This window comes from Globicephala melas, chromosome 11 (assembly GCF_963455315.2).
Source record: "Globicephala melas chromosome 11, mGloMel1.2, whole genome shotgun sequence".
Classification (NCBI taxonomy): domain Eukaryota; kingdom Metazoa; phylum Chordata; class Mammalia; order Artiodactyla; family Delphinidae; genus Globicephala; species Globicephala melas.
Genome location: NC_083324.2, coordinates 28583846 through 28606743, shown reverse-complemented (window position 1 = coordinate 28606743; position 22898 = coordinate 28583846). Strand labels below are relative to the sequence as shown.

The 22898-nt window shown below is 38.5% G+C and overlaps 1 protein-coding gene across 21 annotated transcripts in view; it reads right to left on the bottom strand.

Moving 5' to 3' along the window:
* FHIT (fragile histidine triad diadenosine triphosphatase) overlaps positions 1-22898 on the bottom strand; it is a 1458892-nt gene that overhangs the window by 1229565 nt on the left and 206429 nt on the right. For 5 of the 21 annotated variants that reach the window (XM_060307526.2, XM_060307530.2, XM_060307539.2 and 2 more), the window contains exon 3: positions 15201-15251. The exons of 15 other annotated variants lie outside the window; for them this stretch is intronic. The gene's annotated coding sequence lies outside the window, so the exon portion shown is untranslated. The remainder of the gene's footprint in view (positions 1-15200; positions 15252-22898) is intronic. One more of the 21 variants, XM_030867600.3, reaches the window with a different exon arrangement.

Sequence of the window (22898 nt, the reverse complement as noted above, 5' to 3'; positions counted from 1 at the left end):
ATCCTTTTAGATATGCTTGATTTCTTTTTTTAAAAAATAAATTTAGTTATTTATTTGTTTATTTGGGGCTGTGTTGGGTCTTCTCATTGCAGTGGTTTCTCTTGTTGTAAGCACAGGCTCTAGGCACACGGGCTTCAGTAGTTGTGGCACACGGGCTTAGCTGCTCCGCAGCATGTGGGATCTTCCCGGACCAGGGCTCGAACCCATGTCCCCTGCATTGGCAGGCGGACTAGTAACCACTGCGCCACCAGGGAAGGCTTATGCTTGATCTCTTTTCATCTAATTAATTACATCTCAGGAACCAAGAAGTAATTACATTAAGAACTTGGAGGCATGCCTTCAGAAATGTCACTATGGCTTTCTGTTTGTTTGCTTTAAAGCAAACCGGCACTCTGGAACTTAGTTCAGATTAGCAATTTTGTGCTTTCAGTTAGATACAGTGCAATGGTTCTACTCCTGGTTGCTAGAATAAGAAAGCAGGTGAAAGACATATAGTAATGTGGTTCAATCTCCCCTTCCCTCTCTCTGTCTCTCTCTCTGTCTCTCTCTCCTTTGTATTCTACTTCAGTATAGTGATTTGAGGCCTCTGGGTTTGAGCTGGGAGCATAGAAACTATTGGAAAACGTTTACTTGTTTACCTGAGGGTCAAGTGGGATGAAAAGCAGAACAGGAAGACAGAACTTTCCAAGGACTGGCACTGGTCAAAGCACAGAGAAACGATATGGATCTTCAAAGGGACATTTTTTTCTTTTTCTTTCTTTTTAAAAACTGTTGTCAGTCTAATAAGTGTTGAAGACTATTTGCTAAGCTGTCCAAAGACATAATGATGCTGAGACTGCTCCTTCACTTGTCTACTCTCAAAGGCCCCTGGGAACATCTGCAACATGCGCGCAGGCCTCTTCCAAACAAAAGGAAGGAGGTCCAAAGAGAATGTGCTCTCAAAAAAGCTGTAAACGCATTTAAAGAATTCTGTGAAAGCTCATCAGCTACCTGATTTCCTAGGCAGAGCCTCTTATTACCTTAACCATGATTTAAGACGGGAGCATGTGGGTAGAATAAAGACAGAGGGATGAGAAGTGGAGGAAAAGGAAAGGTGATGAATGATTAATGAAAATCTAGTGATGAATGGAACAAAGATGTTAAAAAGTAATAAAGCATTCATCCCTAGGGTGGAAAACAGGACAAAACAGGACAAAACAAATATGAGTACTAAATTGCCAAAACAGTAAAATAAGAGAGTAGAACAAACAAACAGAGTAGGACAAAGAAATGCCCATTTCAGTATAAGCATTGTTGAAAGGACACAGGGGATTTGGGAACTTAGCATTTACGAGTTATTTGCTTAAACAAAAATAAATTTATGTTGCCTGATTTCCTAAAAGTTACTTACTGATAATGGGCCATTTATGGATAAGAGCCTGCAGCCACCCAGGTATATACGGAAGCCAGACTTTGTGTCTGTTCAACTTTTGTTTCTTTGCGAAATCTGATTCACAGCATTAGAGTGCAGGAGAACCCTCAGTTGCATGGCTCCATCACTAATGAAATGAGCTCCTGGCTTTTCAGAGCAACCATAGGGTATACACTGGGCTCCCAGAGGAGCACTCTGTGTATGAATTACCTATGTGTGTGCACAACCTAAGGGAAAACTCATATGAGGCACAGAGGAAATTTATAAACACAAGCTGCACATTGATAGGAATACAGAAACATACCACAAAGGGGTATAGACACCCAGGTTTTTCCCAAAAGCTGACCTGTACACATGCAAGGGCAAGATACCACAAAACAAGCCCTATGGCAAGACAAGCAATGAGAACAACTGAAAATAATAATGTGTGTGTGATTTACTTATTTTGAATGTTAGTTGAAGGAAAACAAGTTTAACTGGAAGATGAGCTGAGCTCATAAAAACAGTTATGGAGATTATTCAGAAAACTTCTGGACACATGCAAGAACCATGAAGGATGGCAACACATGTTTTGAAAAAATTAGGCCTCATTTCGCATGACAGTTTTGTTTTCTACTTTTCTCTGAATCAGGTGTATCACTCGTACAACTTGCACTCCCATCTCCCATGATTAGGGACACAGCTGGGCTCACATAAGATTCCCTGAAGACAAGGTTCCAAGATTCATTTGTCACTTTGGTATCCAATATGCTCCACAGCTTTCTATGAACTGATCAAATGAATGAGTAAATGAACAAATGAATGATTTGCTGAAATAATATTGTGAAGAATTTTGTAACAGAGGGGCATCATCTTCTACAAAGGCATTGATTTATTCTATAATATCTCTCAGAATCGCAAGACTAATCAGCAGATATTGAAAAGGAACACCTGCCTCAGGCAGAAGTGACTTTAAAAAAAAAGTCCTGCCACAAAACATTGAAAACGATGGTAACAAAGCATATTTCAAAGTTGGGCAGTCTACCAAAAAGGGAAAAAGAAGATACGGGAGGAGGTAAAGACTTAGCCCTGGCGGAATCAAGATAGCGTACTAGAAGGACGTGGAATTCATGTCTCCTCACAATTAGGGCACCAACCACACACCCGTGAGGGACCACAGACACCTAAGGGCATGGGAGGAAAACCCAGTGACCGGCTTGCGGGATCCTGGTTCCCAGGCTGGAGGTTAGGCCCAAGCTCCTGTGGTGGGAGCTCCCAAGTCCAAACCGCTGGACAACAGAGAACCTCAGACCCCAGGGAATACCAATCGGAGTGAGGCCTCCCGGAGGTCCTCATCTCAGCACCAAGACCCAGCTGTATCCAACCACCTGCAAAGTCCAGTGCTGGACGACTCAGGCTAAACAACCAGTAAGACAGGAATACAGCACCACCCATCAAAAAAATAAATAAATAAATGAAACGACAAAAAAAAAAGTTAGAGACAAAGAAGCAAGGTAAAAACCTACAAGACCAAATAAATGAAGATGAAATAGGCAACCTACCTGAAAAAGAATTCAGAGTAATGATAGCAAAGATGATCCAAAATTTCAGAAACAGAATGGAGAAAATGCAAGAAACATTTAACAAGGATCTAGAAGAACTAAAGAGCAAACAAACAGTGATGAACAACACAATTACTGAAATTAAAAAAACTCTAGAAGGAATCAATACCAGAATAACTGAGGCAGAAGAAAGGATAAGTGAGCTGGAAGATAAAATGGTGGAAATAACTGCCAGGGAGCAGAATAAAGAAAAAAGAATGAAAAGAATTGAGGACAGTCTCAGAGACCTCTGGGGCAACACTAAATGCACCAACATTGGAATTATAGGGGTCCCAGAAGAAGAAGAGAAAAGGAAAGGGTCTGAGAAAATATTTGAAGAGATTATAGTTGAAAACTTCCGTAACGTGGGAAAGGAAATAGTCAATCTAGCCCAGGAAGCACAGAGAGTACCATACAGGATAAACCCAAAGAGAAGCATGCCAAGACACATATTATTCAAACTATCAAAAATTAAATACAAAGAAAAAATATTAAAAGCAGCAAGGGAAAAGCAACAAATAACATACAAGGGAATTCCCATAAGGTTACCAGCTGATCTTTCAGCAGAAACTCTGCAAGCCAGAAGGGAGTGGCAGGACATATTTAAAGTGATGAAAGGGAAAAACCTACAACCAAGATTACTCTACCCAGCAAGGATCTCATTCAGATTCAAAGTAGAAATTAAAACTTTTACAGACAAGCAAAAGTTAAGAGAATTCAGCACCACCAAACCAGCTTTACAAAAATACTAAAGGAATGTCTCTACGCAAGAAACACGAGAGAAGGAAAAGACCTACAAAAACAAACCCAAAACAATTAAGAAAATGGTAATAGGAACATACATATCGATAATTACCTTAAATGTTAATGGATTAAATGCTCCAACCAAAAGACACAGACTGGCTGAATGGATACAAAAACAAGACCCATATATATGCTGTCTGCAAGAGACCCACTTCAGATCTGGGACACATACATACTGAAAGTGAAGGGATGGAAAAACATATTCCATGCAAATGGAAATCAAAAGAAAGCTGGAATAGCAATTCTCATATCAGACAAAATAGACTTTAAATTAAAGACTATTACAAGAGACAAAGAAGGACACTACATAATGATCAAGGGATCAATCCAAGAAGAAGATATAACAATTGTAAATATTTATGCACCCAACATAGGAGCAGCTCAATACATAAGGCAAATGCTAACAGTCATAAAAGGGGAAATAGACAGTAACACAAGCATAGTAGGGGACTTTAACACCCCACTTTCACCAATGGACAGATCATCCAAAGCGAAAATAAATAAGGAAACAAAAACTTTAAATGACACATTACACAAGATGGACTTAATTGATATTTATAGGCCATTTCATCCAAAAACAACAGAATACACTTTCTTCTCAAGTGTCCATGGAACATTCTCCAGGATAGACCATTTCATGGGTCACAAAACAAGCCTTGGTAAATTTAAGATTTGAAATTGTATCAAGTATCTTTTCCAACCACAACGCTATGAGACTAGATATCAATTACAGGAAAAAAATCTAAAAAATACAAACACATGAAGGCTAAACAGTACAGTACTAAATAACCAAGAGATCACTGAAGAAATCAAAGAGGAAATCAAAAATTACCTAGAAACAAATGACAATGAAAACCCGATGACCCAAAACCCATGGGATACAGCAAAAGCAGTTCTAAGAGGAAAGTTTATAGCAATACAATCCTACCTCAAGAAACAAGAAACATCTCAAATACAGAACCTAACCTTAAACCTAAAGCAATTAGAGAAAGATGAACAACAACAACAACAAAAAAACAAAGTTAGCGAAAGGAAAGAAATCATAAAGATCAGATCAGAAATAAATGAAAAAGAAAGGAAGGAAACAATGACAAAGATCAATAAATCTAAAAGCTGGTTCATTGAGAAGATAAACAAAATTTTTAAACCATTAGCCAAGTCATCAAGAAAACAAGGGAGAAGACTCAAATCAACAGAATTAGAAATGAAAAAGAAGAAGTAACAACTGACACTGCAGAAATACAAAGGATCATGAGAGACTACTACAAGCAACTATATGCCAATAAAATGGACAAGCTGGAAGAAATGGACAAATTCTTAGAAAAGCACAACCTTCCAAGACTGAACCAGGAAGAAATTGAAAATATAAACAGACCAATCACAAGCACTGAAATTGAAACTGTGAGTAAAAATCTTCCAACAAATAAAAGCCCAGGACCAGATGGCTTCACAGGCAAATTCTATTAAACATTTAGAGAAGAGCTAACGTCTATCCTTCTCAAACTCTTCCAAAATATAGCAGAGGGAGGAACACTCCCAAACTCACTCTCTGAGGCCACCATCACCCTGATATCAAAACCAGACAAAGATGTCACAAACAAATGAAACTACAGGCCAATATCTCTGATGAACAGAGATGCAAAAATACTCAACAAAATACTATAAACAGAATCCAACGGCACATTAAAAGGATCATACACCATGATCAACTGGGGTTTATCCCAGGAATGCACAGATTCTTCAATATATGCAAATCAATCATTGTGATACACCATATTAACAAATTGAAGGCTAAAAACCGTATGCTAAACTCAATAGATGCAGAAAAAGCTTTGAACAAAATTCAACACCCATTTATGATAAAAACTCCCCAGAGAGTAGGCACAGAGGGAACATACCTCAACATAATAAAGGCCATATATGACAAAGCCACAGCCAGCATCGTTCTCAATGGTGAAAAACTGAAACCATTTCCTCTAAGATCAGGAACAAGACAAGGTTGCCCACTGTCACCACTATTATTCAACATAGTTTTGTAAGTTTTAGCCACAGCAGTCAGAGAAGAAAAACAAATAAAAGGAATCCAAATCAGAAAAGAAGTCAAACTGTCACTGTTTGCAGATGACATGATACTATACATAGAAAATCGTAAAGATGCTACCAGAAAACTATTAGAGCTAACCAATGAACTAGGTAAAGTAGCAGGGTACAAAATTAATGCACAGAAATCTCTTGCATTCCTATATACTAATGATGAAAAACCTGAAAGAGAAATTAAGGAAACACTCCCATTTACCACTGCAACAAAAAGAATAAAATGCCTAGGAATAAACCTACCTAAGGAGACAAAAGACCTGTATGCAGAAAACTATAAGACAGTGATGAAAGAAATTAAAGATGATACAAGCAGATGGAGAGATATACCAGGTTCTTGGATTGGAAGAATAAATATTGTGAAAATGACTATACTACCCAAAGCAATCTACAGATTCAGTGCAATCAAACTACCAATGTCATTTTTCACAGAACTAGGACAAAAAATTTCACAATTTGTATGGAAACACAAAAGACCCTGAATAGCCAAAGCAATCTTGAGAAAGAAAAGCAGAGCTGGAGGAAGCAGGCTTCTGGACTTCGGACTATACTACACAGCTACAGTAATCCAGACAGTATGGTACTGGCACAAAAACAGAAATATAGATCAATGGAACAGGATAGAAAGCCCAGAGATAAACCCAAGCACTTATGGTCACCTAATCTTTGATAAAGAAGGCAAGATTATACAATGGAGAAAGACAGCCTCTTCAATAAGTGGTGCTGGAAAAACTGGACAGCTACATGTAAAAGAATGAAATTAGAATACTTTCTAACACCATACACAAAAATAAACTCAAAATGGATTAAAGATCTAAATGTAAGGCCAGACACTATCAAACTCAGAGGAAAACATAGGCAGAACACTCTGTGACATAAATCACAGCAAGATCCTCTTTGACCCACCTGCTAGAGAAATGGAAATAAAAACAAAAATAAACAAATGGGACCTAATGAAACTTAAAAGCTTTTGCACAGCAAAGGAAACCATAAACAAGACGAAAAGACAACCCTCAGAATGGGAGAAAATATTTGCAAATGAAGCAACTGACAAAGGATTAATCTCCAAAATGTACAAGCCATTCATACATCTCAATTTCAAAAGAACAAACAACCCAATCCAAAAATGGGCAGAAGACCTAAAGAGACATTTCTCCAAAGAAGATATACAGATTGCCAACTAATACATGAAAGGATGCTCAACATCACTAATCATTAGAGAAATGCAAATCAAAACCACAATGAGGTGTCACCTCACACCAGTCAGAATGGCCATCATCAAAAAATCTACAAACAATAAATGCTGGAGAGGGTGTGGAGAAAAGGGAACCCTCTTGCACTGTTGGTGGGAATGTAAATTGATACAGCCACTATGGAGAACAGTATGGAGTTTCCTTAAAAAACTAAAACTAGAACTGCCATATGACCCAGCAATTCCACTACTGGGCATATACCCTGAGAAAACCATAATTCAAAAAGAGTCATGTACCATAATGTTCATTGCAGCACTATTTACAATAGCCAGGACATGGTAGCATTTACAATAGCCAGGACATGGTAGCAACCTACATGTCCATCTACAGATGAATGGATAAAGAAGATATGGCACATATATACAATGGAATATTACTCAGCCATAAAAAGAAACGAAATTGAGTTATTTGTAGTGAGGTAGATGGACCTAGAGTGTGTCATACAGAGTGAAGTAAGTCAGAAAGAGAAAAACAAATGCCGTATGCTAACACAAATATATGGAATCTAAAAAAAAAATGGTTCTGATGAACCTAGGGGCCCGACAGGAATTAAGACACAGATGTAGAGAATGCACTTGAGGACACGGGGAGGGGAAAGGGAAGCTGAGACAAAGTGAGAGAGTAGCATGGACATATATACACTACCAAATGTAAAACAGCTAGTGGGAAGCAGCCGCAGAGCACAGGGAGATCAGCTGGATGCTTTGTGACCACCTGAAGGGATGGGATATGGAGGGTGGGAGGAAGATGCAAGAGCGAGGGTTTATGGGGACATACGTATGCGTATAGCTCATTCACTTTGTTATATAGCAGAAACTAACACAACACTGTAAAGCAATTATACTCCAATAAAGATGTTAAGAAAAAGAAAAGGAGGAGACAATAGCAACAGCTCTACTGGAATTCAAGGAGAGGACTAGAGCACTAAGACAAATCAATAACAATAATAAAAACAGCAGCAATTACTTATTAGTCACTATGTGTCAGGCAGTATATAGGCATAACCTAAATTAATTTTCATAAAATTTCTTTAGGTAAGTACTTTTATCACCTTCATTTTACATACTGAACCTGAGCCTGAGAAATGGTAAGGAATTTTCCCAAAGTCCCCCCAGCTAGTAAGTGATAGAACCAGAACTTAAATACACATTTGTCTGTCTGACTCCAAAAGAGGCCCTAATCAATACAGCACTAGTACAAGTGACTAATCATGGAAAGAAAGGCTTGGGTTTTGTTTTCCCAATTTAGAAATGATGCAGGACAATTCTAGAACCTTTACTTGTGATCAAGTGGTAAACCAACTAGCTCTTAAATAATTTAAACACCATGTACGTTTATCACCTACCTTAAAGAAGTAAATGTCCAATTTTCAGTTCTCTAAAGAGTTAAATTCTGGGTTTCCTAAGTTTGACCACAAAGGGGATTTGACTGTGAAACCTTTCCTAAGGCCCATGAGATTGTTGGTCAGTCAGATATCCATAACAGACAGTCTATCAACCTGATATATCATTCCAGCAATGGAAGTTCAAAGCAAAGATTTTTAAGGCTACTGAGATAAGGTAAAATGAATCTTTCCAATATTCTTTCCTTTGCTACAGAACCAAGTTAGCAAAAACTAAATTATAAATCACAGTGTGTCTAATTTAATCACATATTTACCTTAAAAAAATTTTTTTTTGGTCCTTCTCTCATGTAGGGAACAAATATGTATTCTCATTTAAACCTCTGTTGTAACTATTCCCATTGTCCCCAGGCTCCTCCTTCTCTTTCAATGTGTCTATCTTCAGTAAAACACAAATAGTTCAGCTTGATTGCACAGCTGATAAACCTTAAAGATAATAAACTGGACAGAGTAGCAGTGAGATTCTAAATTAGACAGACCAGCAGTCATCCTCACAGTAATGGAATAAATAAAGCATGAACAATTAAATTAAATGACAATTTCTGATTTGAAGTCTGGTTTTCCTGTTTTTACTCAGTAGAAAAATTAGGCTGTACTGGCCTTCCTTAGGAGGAACTTTCCTTAGAAGGGATCTGTGTGCTTATTTTTTACATATAAAATACCTGATATATCAGCTACAATGCACCCTTATCTACCTCATAATTAACTTTAAGTATGTATTGCCTTTATATTATATCCAACACAATATATTTTAGATCAGTTTGAACAGTTAAGATTGGTTATAAAGAATTTTTCTTCATTAGTTGGACTTAAAACTATTTTGGCAAGTCCCCAACATAAAACGGTTCAGTCATGTTATTTTCCTTTTTATTCCTTCAAATGTTATAAGGTACTATTCTATGTCTGGTAGGGGCATGCAGGAGGCGGGAGGGAGGAAGGAATGAACAGACCTATAGTATATTTTGAAAATAAGACAAATCAATAAGTATATTTTGAGTTTCTTCAACATATTGCCTAGGAGGTCTAATAGATTACCACATATGGGAACAGAAACAGAATCTCATCTAATGATATTCCAAAAATTTAGTGACTTGTAGTTTCTTTCACACTTATACTCTGCATAGTGTGATACTATGTAGCATATTTAATGCTCTTTATGCCTTGGTGTTTTAATGTAAAAGGAAATTCTTTGCTCTATAGCTTTAAACATTATCCGGGAGCTGGCTCCCATGGACGCCTTTCACATTCCTACTCAGAACTCTCAGAGAAAAGCTGTCATTTCTTGTTCTATTCAAGTCAGACTACCTCGTCTCCAGACACCAAGAGTAAAAGGAATGTCTAAGATAACACCTTCATTTATTCATATGATTTTCATCTTGGACAGTATTATAAAAGCCAGTCATAAATTGGGAAAATAATGGGATAATGTGACATATATTATAAAATGAAATTTATGATCCAAACAGAATAGAAGAGATACTGCTGCACACGAGGGTTATATTCCTGTCATCAACAAGTGTCTTTGCACATGACCTACACATAAATCTCTTTCTAAGGAAGAAAAAGGAGGGAGAAGGCTAAACTCTAAAGGGCTCACTTTTACAAACATATATAATACTTAGCATTTTCATATGAAATTCAACCTTGTTCTGCCTAAAAGAAAACCTAATCAAACAACAGAGAAGCAAACTCTAAATACTAATTTTATTCCACTTAGCACTTGAAAATGAATACACTAGGTCTTGAAAGAGGCCCAGCTAAGACTTCTACTAAGCTTTAAATTATCTGGTAAAACTGAGTTTTCTTTCTGGAGGGAAGAGCTTCTGTCTGGGTTTTCTTTTCCTTTTTAAGGAAAAGAAATCTGTATAATTATACGTCTATGTTTACATGTGTGGAACAAAGTATGGATAAAGAAAGAAAAATGGACCATCAAGAAGCTAGTTATCACTAAGTACGTAAAGGTGTAATAGTCTAACAACGCCAACGAAATACATACTGTAACAACACTGTAATTTAAACCAAGCTATCAAAATATTTCAAAAGAGAACAAATTTTATGATTTTTAAAATGAAATACGATCATTGCTATTAACAATATGCTATAAAATAAATATACTAGACATAGCTTCTGTTAATAACTACTACAGTTTCTCAGGAAACAATCTTTACAGAGCAAGTCTGATTAATGTACAAGAGACAGCTTTTCTTCTTTGAGCCCTAACCATATGCCATTGTTTCCAAGAGAGTGTTTATAAAAGCTATAAAGATGATAATGTTTTAAACGTCACCTTGCCTATATTTAGCAATTGTCAATACAAAATATCTCTATTTTACTTTCTCTCCACCCTCTATTGCCTAGTTAGACATTATTTTTCCATCTCTATATAGGTTGGTCTTCCTAAACAGGAAAATAACCAACATAATCTTACACACAAAATTTGACGACATTTCTTTCAGAGTAATATGACCTGTTTGACATCTGAAGATCAAGACAGGGATAATGATTTATTAGGTCAAACCACACAGGACTTATATATAATAAGCTGCAAGACAAAGCTTATTAAATGATTCCACTAGTCACATAACTGAATATAAAAGGGGAAACGTTTCACTGACTTTGGTCAAACATGATAGTTGCCGCAGTAGATTAAAGGTCCCAGAAGTACTCTTAGTTAGGTTGGGGACCAAATGTCACTCCATATGATTTTGTTCTTCATGGGCAATGTCTCCAAAGGGCTAGATTTGTAAAAATCTAGCCTGAACCCAGGTATGAATTTTGTTTTGCTTTTCCCTTTTGAGTGGATAAGCACTTGGTGCATGAAAATATCACCTTTCTTTCTTATCAACAAAAGCACTAACAAACAGAATTCAGAAGAATTCAGATTTACAGATCAAGAAATATGGCAAATGTTCTCAGTGTCAGAACAAATATGAAATTATCCAGGAAGTAAATAATAAGTTTCTGGAACATCCAAATGTTGGCTCTCCTACTTGCCATCTACCAAAGCATGGAGAAAAGTAAGAAACAGAAATAACAGAAGCTCAAATTACTCATGTGGTGCTTCTTAATATATCTGTTGACTATCTTCTGTGGGAAAAGATTGCAATAAATAGGAAAAGATGTGGTGATTATATGTAGCTTCTGTTTCTGCAGTTCCAGCCCCTAAGTTTTATTTTCCAAATAGCCAAGGACTGCAGTTATCAAAAAGATAACCCTTTCCAAATTAAAGGAATAATAATGGAAAGAAATAATTGTTAAATAAATAAAAGTAAACATATATTTTGCCATATTATATATTATTTACATTTTATATGTTATGTGCATAAAATTTTATTGATATATACTCCTAAAAGTTAAAATCTTGGTTGCCACTGAGTAATAAAATCAGAAGTCATTTTTATTTTTACCTCTATACTTTTATGCATTTTCTGTTGCTCTACAATGAAGATGGAATGATTTTATACTCAGGGGAAGAAGGGGACATTCTTCTCCTAGCACCACACCCATGTCAAGAAGAAGCAGCATGAGTACGAAGAGGGGACAGAAATATGATAAAAGAGCCTGCTTTATCCTCTTCATCTGCCATTTTTCCTCTTCCTCTCTTCTCTGCTTTCCTCGGCAGAAGCCATGAGTTCTTCTGGGGTATGGGCTGACTCCCTCCTCCAGCACTGACCAGTGTGCCTCTGATTCTCACCAAGCCTTGGTTTTCCCTTCTACAGAATGAAGATAATAATAGTACTTATCTCCTAAGAAGTCCAGGCAAGATAATGCAAGTACAGTTCTTAGCACAGGGCCTGGCTCAAAGAGAGGACTCAACAATGTTAAATGCACATTTCTTCACCAGTCTTGCCAGATCTGGGAAATCTTAAGACTTACGAAATACTTTATGACATACAATATGCTTAAACAAACAGTAAGTAAATTAATCTATAAACTGAAAGTAAAATTCAGAGCTGAAATTCAAGCCTTATCCTCCTCATGCCTGAGTTTGATAACCAAACAGCACTTTTGAGCTGGACTGACCCAGTGGTGTGCTGAAGCCACCTCTAGACTTATAAGAGCCCATTGTTAAATTTCAAGAATTTTGCAAGCCAGTTGTTAAACACAGCCATTATTTAATTAATTAATTTATTTTTTAAATTTCTGACCAGTAGCTGCTTCTTTTTTTTTTTAACATCTTTATTGGAGTCTAATTGCTTTACAATGGTGTGCTAGTTTCTACATTATAACAAACTGAATCAGCTATACATATACATATATCCCCATAACTCCTCCCTCTTGCGTCTCCCTGCTACCCTCCCTATCCCACCCCTCTAGGTGGTCACAGAGCACTGAGCTGATCTCCCTGTGCTATGCGGCTGCTTCCCACTAGCTATCTATTTTACATTTGGTAGTGTATATATGTCCATGCCACTCTCTCACTTCATCCCAGCTTACCCTTCCCCCTCCCCATGTCCTCAAGTCCGTTCTCTATGTCTGTCTCTATGTCTTTATTCCTGTCATGCCCCTACGTTCTTCAGAACCATTTTTTTTAGATTCCATATATATAACAAAGCCATTATTAAAAATTAAGTTATATAATTTTATAAACTATAATATGTAATTCACAATTAAGTAAAAATATTTTAAAAAGGTAATAAATACACAAAACTCATCACTTTCCAATTCTTTTACTATCATCTTTACTCTTAAGGTTACTTGCATCTATTATAGCTGTATGGTGGAAATGCTGTTTAACGTACTGCTATTCTGCATCTCTGCCCAAGTCCACTTTCAGTCAAGTCAAATCGGTAGTTTAAAAATGGCCAAATTGGGCTTCCGTGGTGGCGCGGTGGTTGGGGGTCCGCCTGCCAGTGCAGGGGACGTGGGTTCGCGCCCCGGTCCGGGAGGATCCCACGTGCCGCGGAGCGGCTGGGCCCGTGAGCCATGGCCGCTAAGCCTGCGCGTCCGGAGCCTGTGCTCCGCAACGGGAGAGGCCGTGGCGGTGAGGGGCCCGCGTACCAAAAAAAAAAAAAAAAAAGAGGCCAAATTGGCAAATGCTACAAATCAAGATTTGATATTGTTTTGTTCATTTGAGAGAGATGGAGAATATGCATATCAGACTTAAAAGTGTGCCACATCTGTAGCTGTTAACTCTGAGTAGAACAAAAAAAAATTATTGATGTATTCTTCCAGCATTTAAAACTATTATACAATATTTTTCACAGAACTACACTTGTTCATCAATTGCAAACATAGAGTGGCTATGGATTCAAGAGTTTGACAAAATCAACAATAGTGTTATATGAGAATCTATTGGCTTCTGGAACTTACAATAAAGAGTAGTGATTATTTCATTATTATTTATAAATTATAGCTACATATCCTTTACATCAGTAAAATTTATAATAAATGCACACGTGCGCACACACACATTCTTTTCTTGGAGAGCCAGTGGTTAAAAACTTACCAGCACACCACTAAGCTAACCATTGCTTTAACCTACAAGGAACCTATAAGCTCTCAGCAGAGCTCCAGGCCCATCTTCAAAGCACTAAAGGTGGGGTTTAAAAGGTTTTAGCTTCAGTTGAGTCTACCCAACTGGATTATTATATTTAAATACGGTACACTGAATATCCCCCTCCTGCATGATGATAAAGCAAGCATATAGAGCTTCAAGTTCCGCCATAATTATGGAAAATTTACTATCTAGAAACCCAAATTTGGTAAAGTCAGGATAGCTTTCTACAACTCATGAAAGCACTAAAAGGTAAGTAAAATATGCCCCTCTCTGCCTCCAAGAGCAGGGAGAAAAACCACATTATCCTATAACACAAGAGAAGTGGTACGGGTAAGTACAAAATGCTAGGAGAAGACGGGGAAAGAGCCATGAGTTTGGAACCCAGGTCCTGGTCAATGGCAACTATGTCGTCTGCCTCAAAGCAAACGAGAGAAAGGAGGAACGTCCCAGGTAGAAGGAAAAATCTGAGCAGTATAGCTGAACGGTTAGGAGGAAGGATTCTAGAATCAGACAGCCTGGGTTCAAACCCAGGCTCCCCTACTCACTATGTAAACTTGGGCAAGTTACTCACTATGTAAACTTGGGCAAGCCTCTGTTTCTATCTGCAAAAGGAGGATGGTAACTTCTTGCTCAGACCACAGTAGTGAGAATCAAATGAGATTACATACGTAAAGTGCTTAGAATAGTGCCACACAATTGGCCGATAAATGTAACTACTACCGTGATTATTGTTGTCAGACTCAAGTGTTGAAAAGGTTATCTTCAGGTGTTGTGGGGAAGGCTGCAGGAATTGGGTAGAACATTGCAATCAGAGGAAAGAGAATAACCAAAAAACACAGAAGACATGTTGGGGACCAGTTAGTTAGCCCGGAGGCACGAGAACGGGCCTCATGTGGGCCAAGGCCATGTACCGCCACAGCAGATAAGGCTGGAAGACAAGACCAGCAGTCAGCCAGAAGATGTCAGATACACAGCCATTCCTCCCCCTCTTCTGAGAAAATACAAAGCTGAGTTTTTAAGATGGCCTTATCATTTTTCTCTTGACAGGTACTGTAAATTGTGCCTCTGATATATTTCTGAAGAGCCTATAGGGGGATGATAAATCAGGTGATGTTACATATATTCATCAGTACATTAATTGTTATTAAATACTCACAACACCTAAAATTGATCTGCACCAAGATTTACTGCTCTGACGGAAATCCACCTGGAAAAGAATACATGATAATTAAGAAGAATGACCACAGATTTGCAGCAATGTGAGGACTATAAACAAGATTTAAACTCCTCCCTGAGGGAATAACTAGATGATGTTTATTCTGTAGATGAACAATGTGATTGTAACAATGGAAGAGATTGATGAGATTTTTTTTTTCCCCTGTGGGAGTTTGATTTAGCCAGCTATCTCAGGTAATAGTAGGATGCAGGACTAAGTAGTCCAGCACCACTTGAAAATTCTTGGTAAAGGGTAAATAGCACATATCCTCAGTGACCTGGAAAAATAGATTATAAGTCAAGTGGGCACAAATTGGCATAGAAGCTGCAAACTGGCATAAAAGCAACCAGAATTGAAGAAAACAATTTTTTTCTAAATTAGCCACAACTGAATTCAACCAAATTAGAGAGAAAAGGGACAAGGAGAGTCATCTTATCATGGAGAAGGGAATAAATCATTCTCTTTTTGTAGGCTTTCAGCCTGTAGGCTGCTGTATGGGTCTAACAGGTAATTTTTAGTAATCTCTCCTGTCCAGGAAATGAAGAATCACCTGGCCTCAGTAAACACACAAAGTAAAAGCAAGGCAACATTAGCCTTACAGATTCTAGCTACTTAAAGTATAAGAAGATATCAGCTGGGACCTTGTTAGAAACACAAAATCTTGGGCCCCACCCTAGATCTCCTGAATCAGAATCTGCACTTTTAACAATAATCCCCAGGAATCTAGGTGATCTCTTTGCACACTGAAGTTTAAGAAGCACTGATCTAGGACTTCCCTGGTGGCACAGTGGTTAAGACGCCACCTGCCAATGCAGGGGACACGGGTTCGATCCCTGGTCCGGGAAGATCCCACATGCCGTGGAGCAACTAAGCCCGTGTGCCACAACTACTGAGCCTCCGCTCTAGAGCCCGTGAGCCACAACTACTGGGGCCCATGAACCACAACTACTGAAGCCTGCACGTCTAGAGCCCATGTTCTGCAACAAGAGAAGACAGCAATGAGAAGCTCGTGCACCACAATGAAGAGTAGCCCCTACTCGTCACAACTAGAGAAAGCCTGTGCGAAGCAACAAAGACCCAATGCAGCCAAAAATAAATTTAAAAATTAAAAGAAAAAAGCACTGGGGCTTCCCTGGTGGCACAGTGGTTGAGGGTCCGCCTGCCAGTTCAGGGGACACGGGTTCGTGCCCTGTTCCGGGAGGATTCCACATGCTGCAGAGCGGCTGGGCCCGTGAGCCATGGTCGCTGAGCCTGCGCTCCGCAATGGGAGAGGCCACAACAGTGAGTGCCCCGCGTACCGAAAAAAAAAAAAAAAAAAAAAGCACTGATCTAGAGAGCTAGACGTTCATTCGTTCATTCATTCATTCAATAAACTTTCAAGATCTGTACTGCTAATATGATAGGTAGCCACTAGCCACACATGGATATTTAAATTTCAATTAATTAAAATTAAATCAAGTTTTAATTTAATTTCAGGGGTTCATTGGAACTAACCACAATTTAAGTGTTCAATTAGCACAGGTAGGTAGTGTCTACCAGATATGTTTCCATCATCACAGAAATTTCTATTGGATATAGTTGATTTAGACACTTGGGACACACCACTGAAGAAAGAAGAGAAAGATTCTTATGCTCATGAAGCTTAGATTCTAGCAGCAGGGAAGCAGATAATAAACAGTAAACAACTTAAGTGACTAAATTAAAGGTATGTTGGATGGTTAAATGCTAAAGACAAATATTAAAAATAGAGCAGCCTTGGTAGTTCCCTGGTGGCCTAGTGGTTAGGATTCCAGGCTTTCACTGCCGTGGCCTGGGATCAATCCCTGGTCAGGGAACTGAGATCCCACGAGTACACAGTGCGGCCAAAAAAAAAACAAAAACAAAAACCTAGAGCAGCCTTAGAAGGATCAGGAAGATGGAGGGACAGTTAGATTTTAAATATGGCAGGTCTAGTGGGTTTCAACAAAGAGGTCACATTAAAGGAGAGGCAGGTTGCTAGCCAGCAGGGGGAGTGTTCCAGACAAAGGGAAAATCTGTCCAAAGGCCCTATGGCAGGTGTCTGAGGAACAGCAAGGGAACCCACGTGGGTTGGAGGAGAGTGAGAAAGAAGGCTGAGTAAAAGAGTAGGAGATCAGAGGGCTAAGGTTCCCTGGTAGGGAGAAGGGCCTCCTTGTCCATTGTAAAGGACCTGGCTTTTACTTGGAGTGAAATGAGGAGACTTGAAAGGTTCTGAGCCAAGGAGTGAGATGCTTCAACACCATCTCAAAGTTATTCTAGTTCAGCAGAAAAGGACTATAAACAAAAGTTACTTGTTTGTTTTAATTCAAGGTCATATTCAAGGGTAAAAACACACTATCTGCACTGGCAAAATGACTTTGTTTACAAGTTTTGGTAACCACCAGAAGCTTGTTAATGATACACAAACAGAAGTCATTAAAATTTATCACTGTGAAATTCAGACACTTTTTCAGAGGCTCAATTAATATGCAGTCACAAGGTCTTACAGGTTCCCACCCAGAATCTGGAGCCATACTTGCTATAAACAGTTTGAGCAAATCCTAAGGAATGCAAATCAGACTCACCCAACTGCCTAAAAGGTGGAACTCTGCCTAAGTGTATCATCCTCAAAATTTCTTGGTTACTTTATTACTAATTTACATATATTTCTTGATGATAGAGAAATCCATACAGTGATTCCAATCTTTTTTTTTTCCCCACCCTGACCCCATCCCAGTTAAATGCCAAAGCTCTGGAAATCAAGGTATGGGGTTTTCTTTAAGTTGTCTTTTCCAGAGTTCCCAGAAACAATGGCACATTCTACCCACAGTTGAGAATGCTGTTGTCTTGCAGGTAAATCCAACGACAGTTCTAAGAACTAGAGGTCACTGTAGCCTGTCTACAAAATGCCGTCATCAGCCTCAAGGCCTAGGTTCACTACATGGAAGTTATACTGGAGAGGTAGGCCTAATATGACTAAAAGTCATCACTTATGATTTATTCCCTGGGGATCACCAACAACCGTGATCCAGCCTGAGTTCTGGCAGAAAAATAGAGTAAGGTCACCTTCGGTAAATTAAATCAAATGAACAATAAATCAAAGCATGCCAGGTCATTGGGAACTAACTGTTCAGATGCTCATGACAAGTGAGTGGATCAAGGAGCATCATTTTTATGCATCTGGGCATAACATTTTTGAACAACAGAACATAAGAGGAGATTTTAGCAACTAAATTATTACCAGTGTGAGTTATGGGAGTCCAGAAGTGGAGCTGTTTTATTATTTCATTCATTAAATAACTACCTGTTAGGACCCACTATGGGCAAGGACTATTCCAACTGTTGGAAATGCAGCAGTTCACATGCTACAGCACCTTATCCACATTAAGTTACAGTTTCAATTTTGACCTCCTTATGGCTCCCTTTTGGAGCCAGGAACCTTTCAACCTGAAGAGAAAACCTGAAGAGGTCTTCTATGGATGAGAAGGATTCAGAGATCATTTTGGAGAAAAAAGGAAAGGGAGACATACTAGCAGAAGGTGGCTCTTCACAGGCAAATCTACACGGTAACTTTTATATACTCCACCCTGAAGCCAGAGCACCTGAGCCTCTTTTGCTTCCCTCATCCAACCAAAGGAGTCACCCCCAAGATGTGAAGCACCACTCCTCACCTCATCCGCTTTCTGGTACAGAAAAACCAGAAAGAGCAGAGAAAAGCTATTTCCAGAGACTGGACACATTAAGACACTAAGGTGAACAAAGGGGCAAATTGGCCCCTCAATACAATTTTTAAAACAATGTATTTTTTGCATTCTATCCATGATAACTGTGATTTTAAAATTTAAAATACACTTTTCCTCACTTAACCATTTCTACTCCTCAACTCCTCACCAAAAAAATTACAGTAAAATTGACATTAGACTTTGTAAGCTACCCCAAATCTACCCTATATAAATTATACTTCTGCTCAAGTTAGTCAGAATCAGTTTCTGTTGTTCGCAATTAAATACTTTAGTTGAAATAGTACCTTAGTGTGTCATTCAGGAAAGCTGAGGAAACCTCTAATTTTAGGTCTGCAACTAATTATCTGTTAATCTCAGGAGAAATTATTTAAAGTAGTTGGACTTCAGTTTTCTTACAAGCAAGTTGAAAAGATTAGACTAAATTATTCCTAAAAGTTTATAAAATAACATGAATGACATAAAATAACAAACATGTTTCTATCTTATTTCTCAACATTAACCAAAAAGAGATCACTGTCAGACAGTGGTGGTTTGATATTTTCCCAGGAAGAATTAAATTTGCAAGGTAGGTTCTGCGTTTGCTCTAGCTATTCCTCCACCTCACTCCTTTGGCTCCTTGATAATGTTTAACATGTATGTTCCAACAGACAAAATCCCTCCAAGGTCTTCAGTGTGACTTTTTTAGTCTCACTGCTTATGAAAAAGCACATCAAAAGAAATGGTCAGAGACAAGGCTCAAAATTTTTGCATTTAAGCTTCACAACTAAATATTTGGATTGTGGTATAGGGACTTCTCAAGGGCACTTCAAAAGTTCCTCTTGTGATTCAAAGGTCTGGGAAATAATTTGCCTGAAGAAAACTTAGCCTTCTGCCTTGACTAGACTGGTTTGTGCAACAGCCTCTCCTTTCTAAAAAACAACAATCGTGGTTTCCATTTGTTGTCTTACGGAGATATGTTTTAAATTATTAAGAATAATAATGAAAAGACAAAAAAAATTTAAGTATTTCATACAAAAGCTACAAAAGCATTATGTTGGGGAAGTTTGAGAAGTTTATTAGGTCAATCTAGGCTCTAATATACTCAGATAATTGATTTAAACTTGTAGGTGCAATAAATCACACTGGTCATGGAGGCGGCACCAGATGAAAATGAGAACACAGATCAATTAATTATCTGAGAGTTTTGGGCTTTCTCACTGGCTTGCTATTATAAAATCATTTTCTTGGTTCCATCTCAAACATCAGGGTGCCTTTTTTATATACAATACTTTGGCCACCAAGAATAGAGTGCTATGACAGCAGAGTGGTTATAGCTTGGCTCTAATGTCAGAGCACAGGGTTCTAGCCCAAGATCCACCCAGGGAATGTTGCTTGGCCTCACAATGCCTTGGTTTCCTCATCTGTAAGGCAGGGGAAATAATAGTGTTTTGCAAAATCTAACACATGTACCACTGGGAGTATAACAGACGATATTAGATGGTATATGAGTGACTTTTTATTTTATTAACTATGTGCTTGATTCTAAGCATATTAAATATATATATAACTAGTACATCAAGCTAACTAACATAATTGCTTAGGACAAAACTAAGTTAAGGAAAAGAAAAACTGGGCTCCAAATAGTCCTAGTTTATGAGGGAAAGTATTTCACTGAAAAAGTCTAGTTAATAAATATAAAGAAATAACAGAATTAGAAAAGCATGATTTTTTGTAATCATGTAATGAAATAATTGCTTCAGATAATATCCATCAATAGAAGTGATCACTGTATGAAAAATTAATGGGGAACTTTACTATGGAATGGTAAGGCTGTCACCTGCCAAACCCATTTATGAATCTTAGCATCACTAAAAGTGGTTGCAAACTATGGATGCCTCCTGATGAAGCAGTAGGAAGCACAATTACCATTGATGAAGCATTCTTGCCAAGAACACTTACATTAAATCAAGTCTAGAGATAACTTCAGTATAAGAAATATGACGGATAGAGGAACAAGTTAGAAAACATCATAAGAAACCAAAATGTGAGACCTTCTGTAGGACAAGGGACCCTGTTTCTGTAACAAGGCTCTGGCAGGAACAGAGGCAGGACTTCTACATTAGGGGAGACTTAAGGGACATACGTAATATACAGACTTTGGATTTGATAAAAAGAAAAAAGTGAATAGAAAAGCAGTAAATGACATTTTCAAGTCAGTTGAGGATGTTTGTGAAGCGGGATTATGTAATACCAATTGCTGTTTATTTTGCTAGATGTGATAATAGCATTGTAGTTAAGTACCAAAATGTCCATATTTTTTTAGAGATGCACTCTGAAGCACATCAGAGTAAAGTGAACTGATGTTTGGGATTTGCTTTAAAATACTTCAGAAAAAAGAGAAAGACAGAGATAAAGAAAGGGGTGGGGGAGGAAAAATGACAGGAGAATAGATGAAGAAAATGGAGCAGAAATCTTGATAATTACTGAGTTTAGGTATAGGACGACTGCATAATTAGCAGAGCTCAATGCAAAATAAAAATGCAGGGCCGGGCTTCCCTGGTGGCGCAGTGGTTGAGAGTCCACCTGCCGAAGCAGGGGACACGGGTTCGTGCCCCAGTCCGGGAAGATCCCACATGCCACGGAGCGGCTGGGCCCATGAGCCATGGCCGCTGAGCCTGCGCGTCCGGAGCCTGTGCTCCGCCACGGGAGAGGCCACAACAGTGAGAGGCCCGCGTACCGCAAAAAAAAAAAAAAAAATGCAGGGCCTCTTACTCATAAATTATTGAGAATTCAAAACAGTGACAGTAGAGTTTTAAACCAAACATGGGGCCCTAATAAACCATGGGTGCTGAATGACTCCACAGGTTGGATGCCCATGAAACCTGTCTTGTCCATGTGCTGGGTATATGGAAATTCACTGTACTATTCTCTCTACTTCTGTGTACTTTCAAATTGTTCATAATAACTTTAAAGGGGTTCAGTTAAATAAAAAATTAAACAAGTTATAGTAAAGATACAAGAAAATGGCAAAAATCATAAAGGCTGTAGATATGGGGCTGCAACTCTAAAACACTGAGGTAATCATGAAATGCAGTCAGAGTGGTATCTAGCACAAATCGAATGCCCAGCTTTGCTCCTGCTAGCACTACTACTTTACAAAGTCTATACTTGTAGCTGGTAAGAAACACCACAATTTCCAACATTTTAGGGAAAGATTATTTTAGACACTTGAAGTCCTTACTGGGAGACCTACCTAAACATGGAAACCAATCAAGTCTTAAACTTGTCTTACAGTTGTTCTAATTATATTTTGCTCCCCTGTACCCTAGCCTCTCTAAAATTTGTTGTGAGGGATTTTTTTTTTTTTTTTTGGTACGCGGGCCTCTCACCGCTGTGGCCTCTCCCGTTGCGGAAAACAGGCTCCGGACGCGCAGGCTCAGCGGCCACGGCCCACGGGCCCAGCCGCTCTGCGGCATGTGGGATCCTCGCGGACCGGGGTACGAACCCGCGTCCCCTGCATCGGCAGGCGGACTCTCAACCACTGCGCCACCAGGGAAGCCCCTGTTGTGAGGGATTTTTGACTGTGGGCTACTGCAGCACTTAGAAGAGAATATTGTTACCAAACTGAAGGTTCTTTGGAAAGCCAGGCTCATCTTCACAAGCCAAGTAGCATTACTTATGGCAGAGAGGAAGGAACATCAGAGTGAAATAAGTTCTTGTAGGTTGGAGTCTTTGTGAATAATACTTTAGGTTTCTTTGGATGAGAAAGTCATTTGCAAACTTCAAAGGAGTATACTGGAACCTCATTTTCCCCTTGAAATGTCCAAATTAAGCCCTTTTTCGATGACAATATTTCATCCATGTTTATAGTATAAAGAATCAGTGCAAGAAGGTCTATAAAGTGTGATGTTATGGGAAA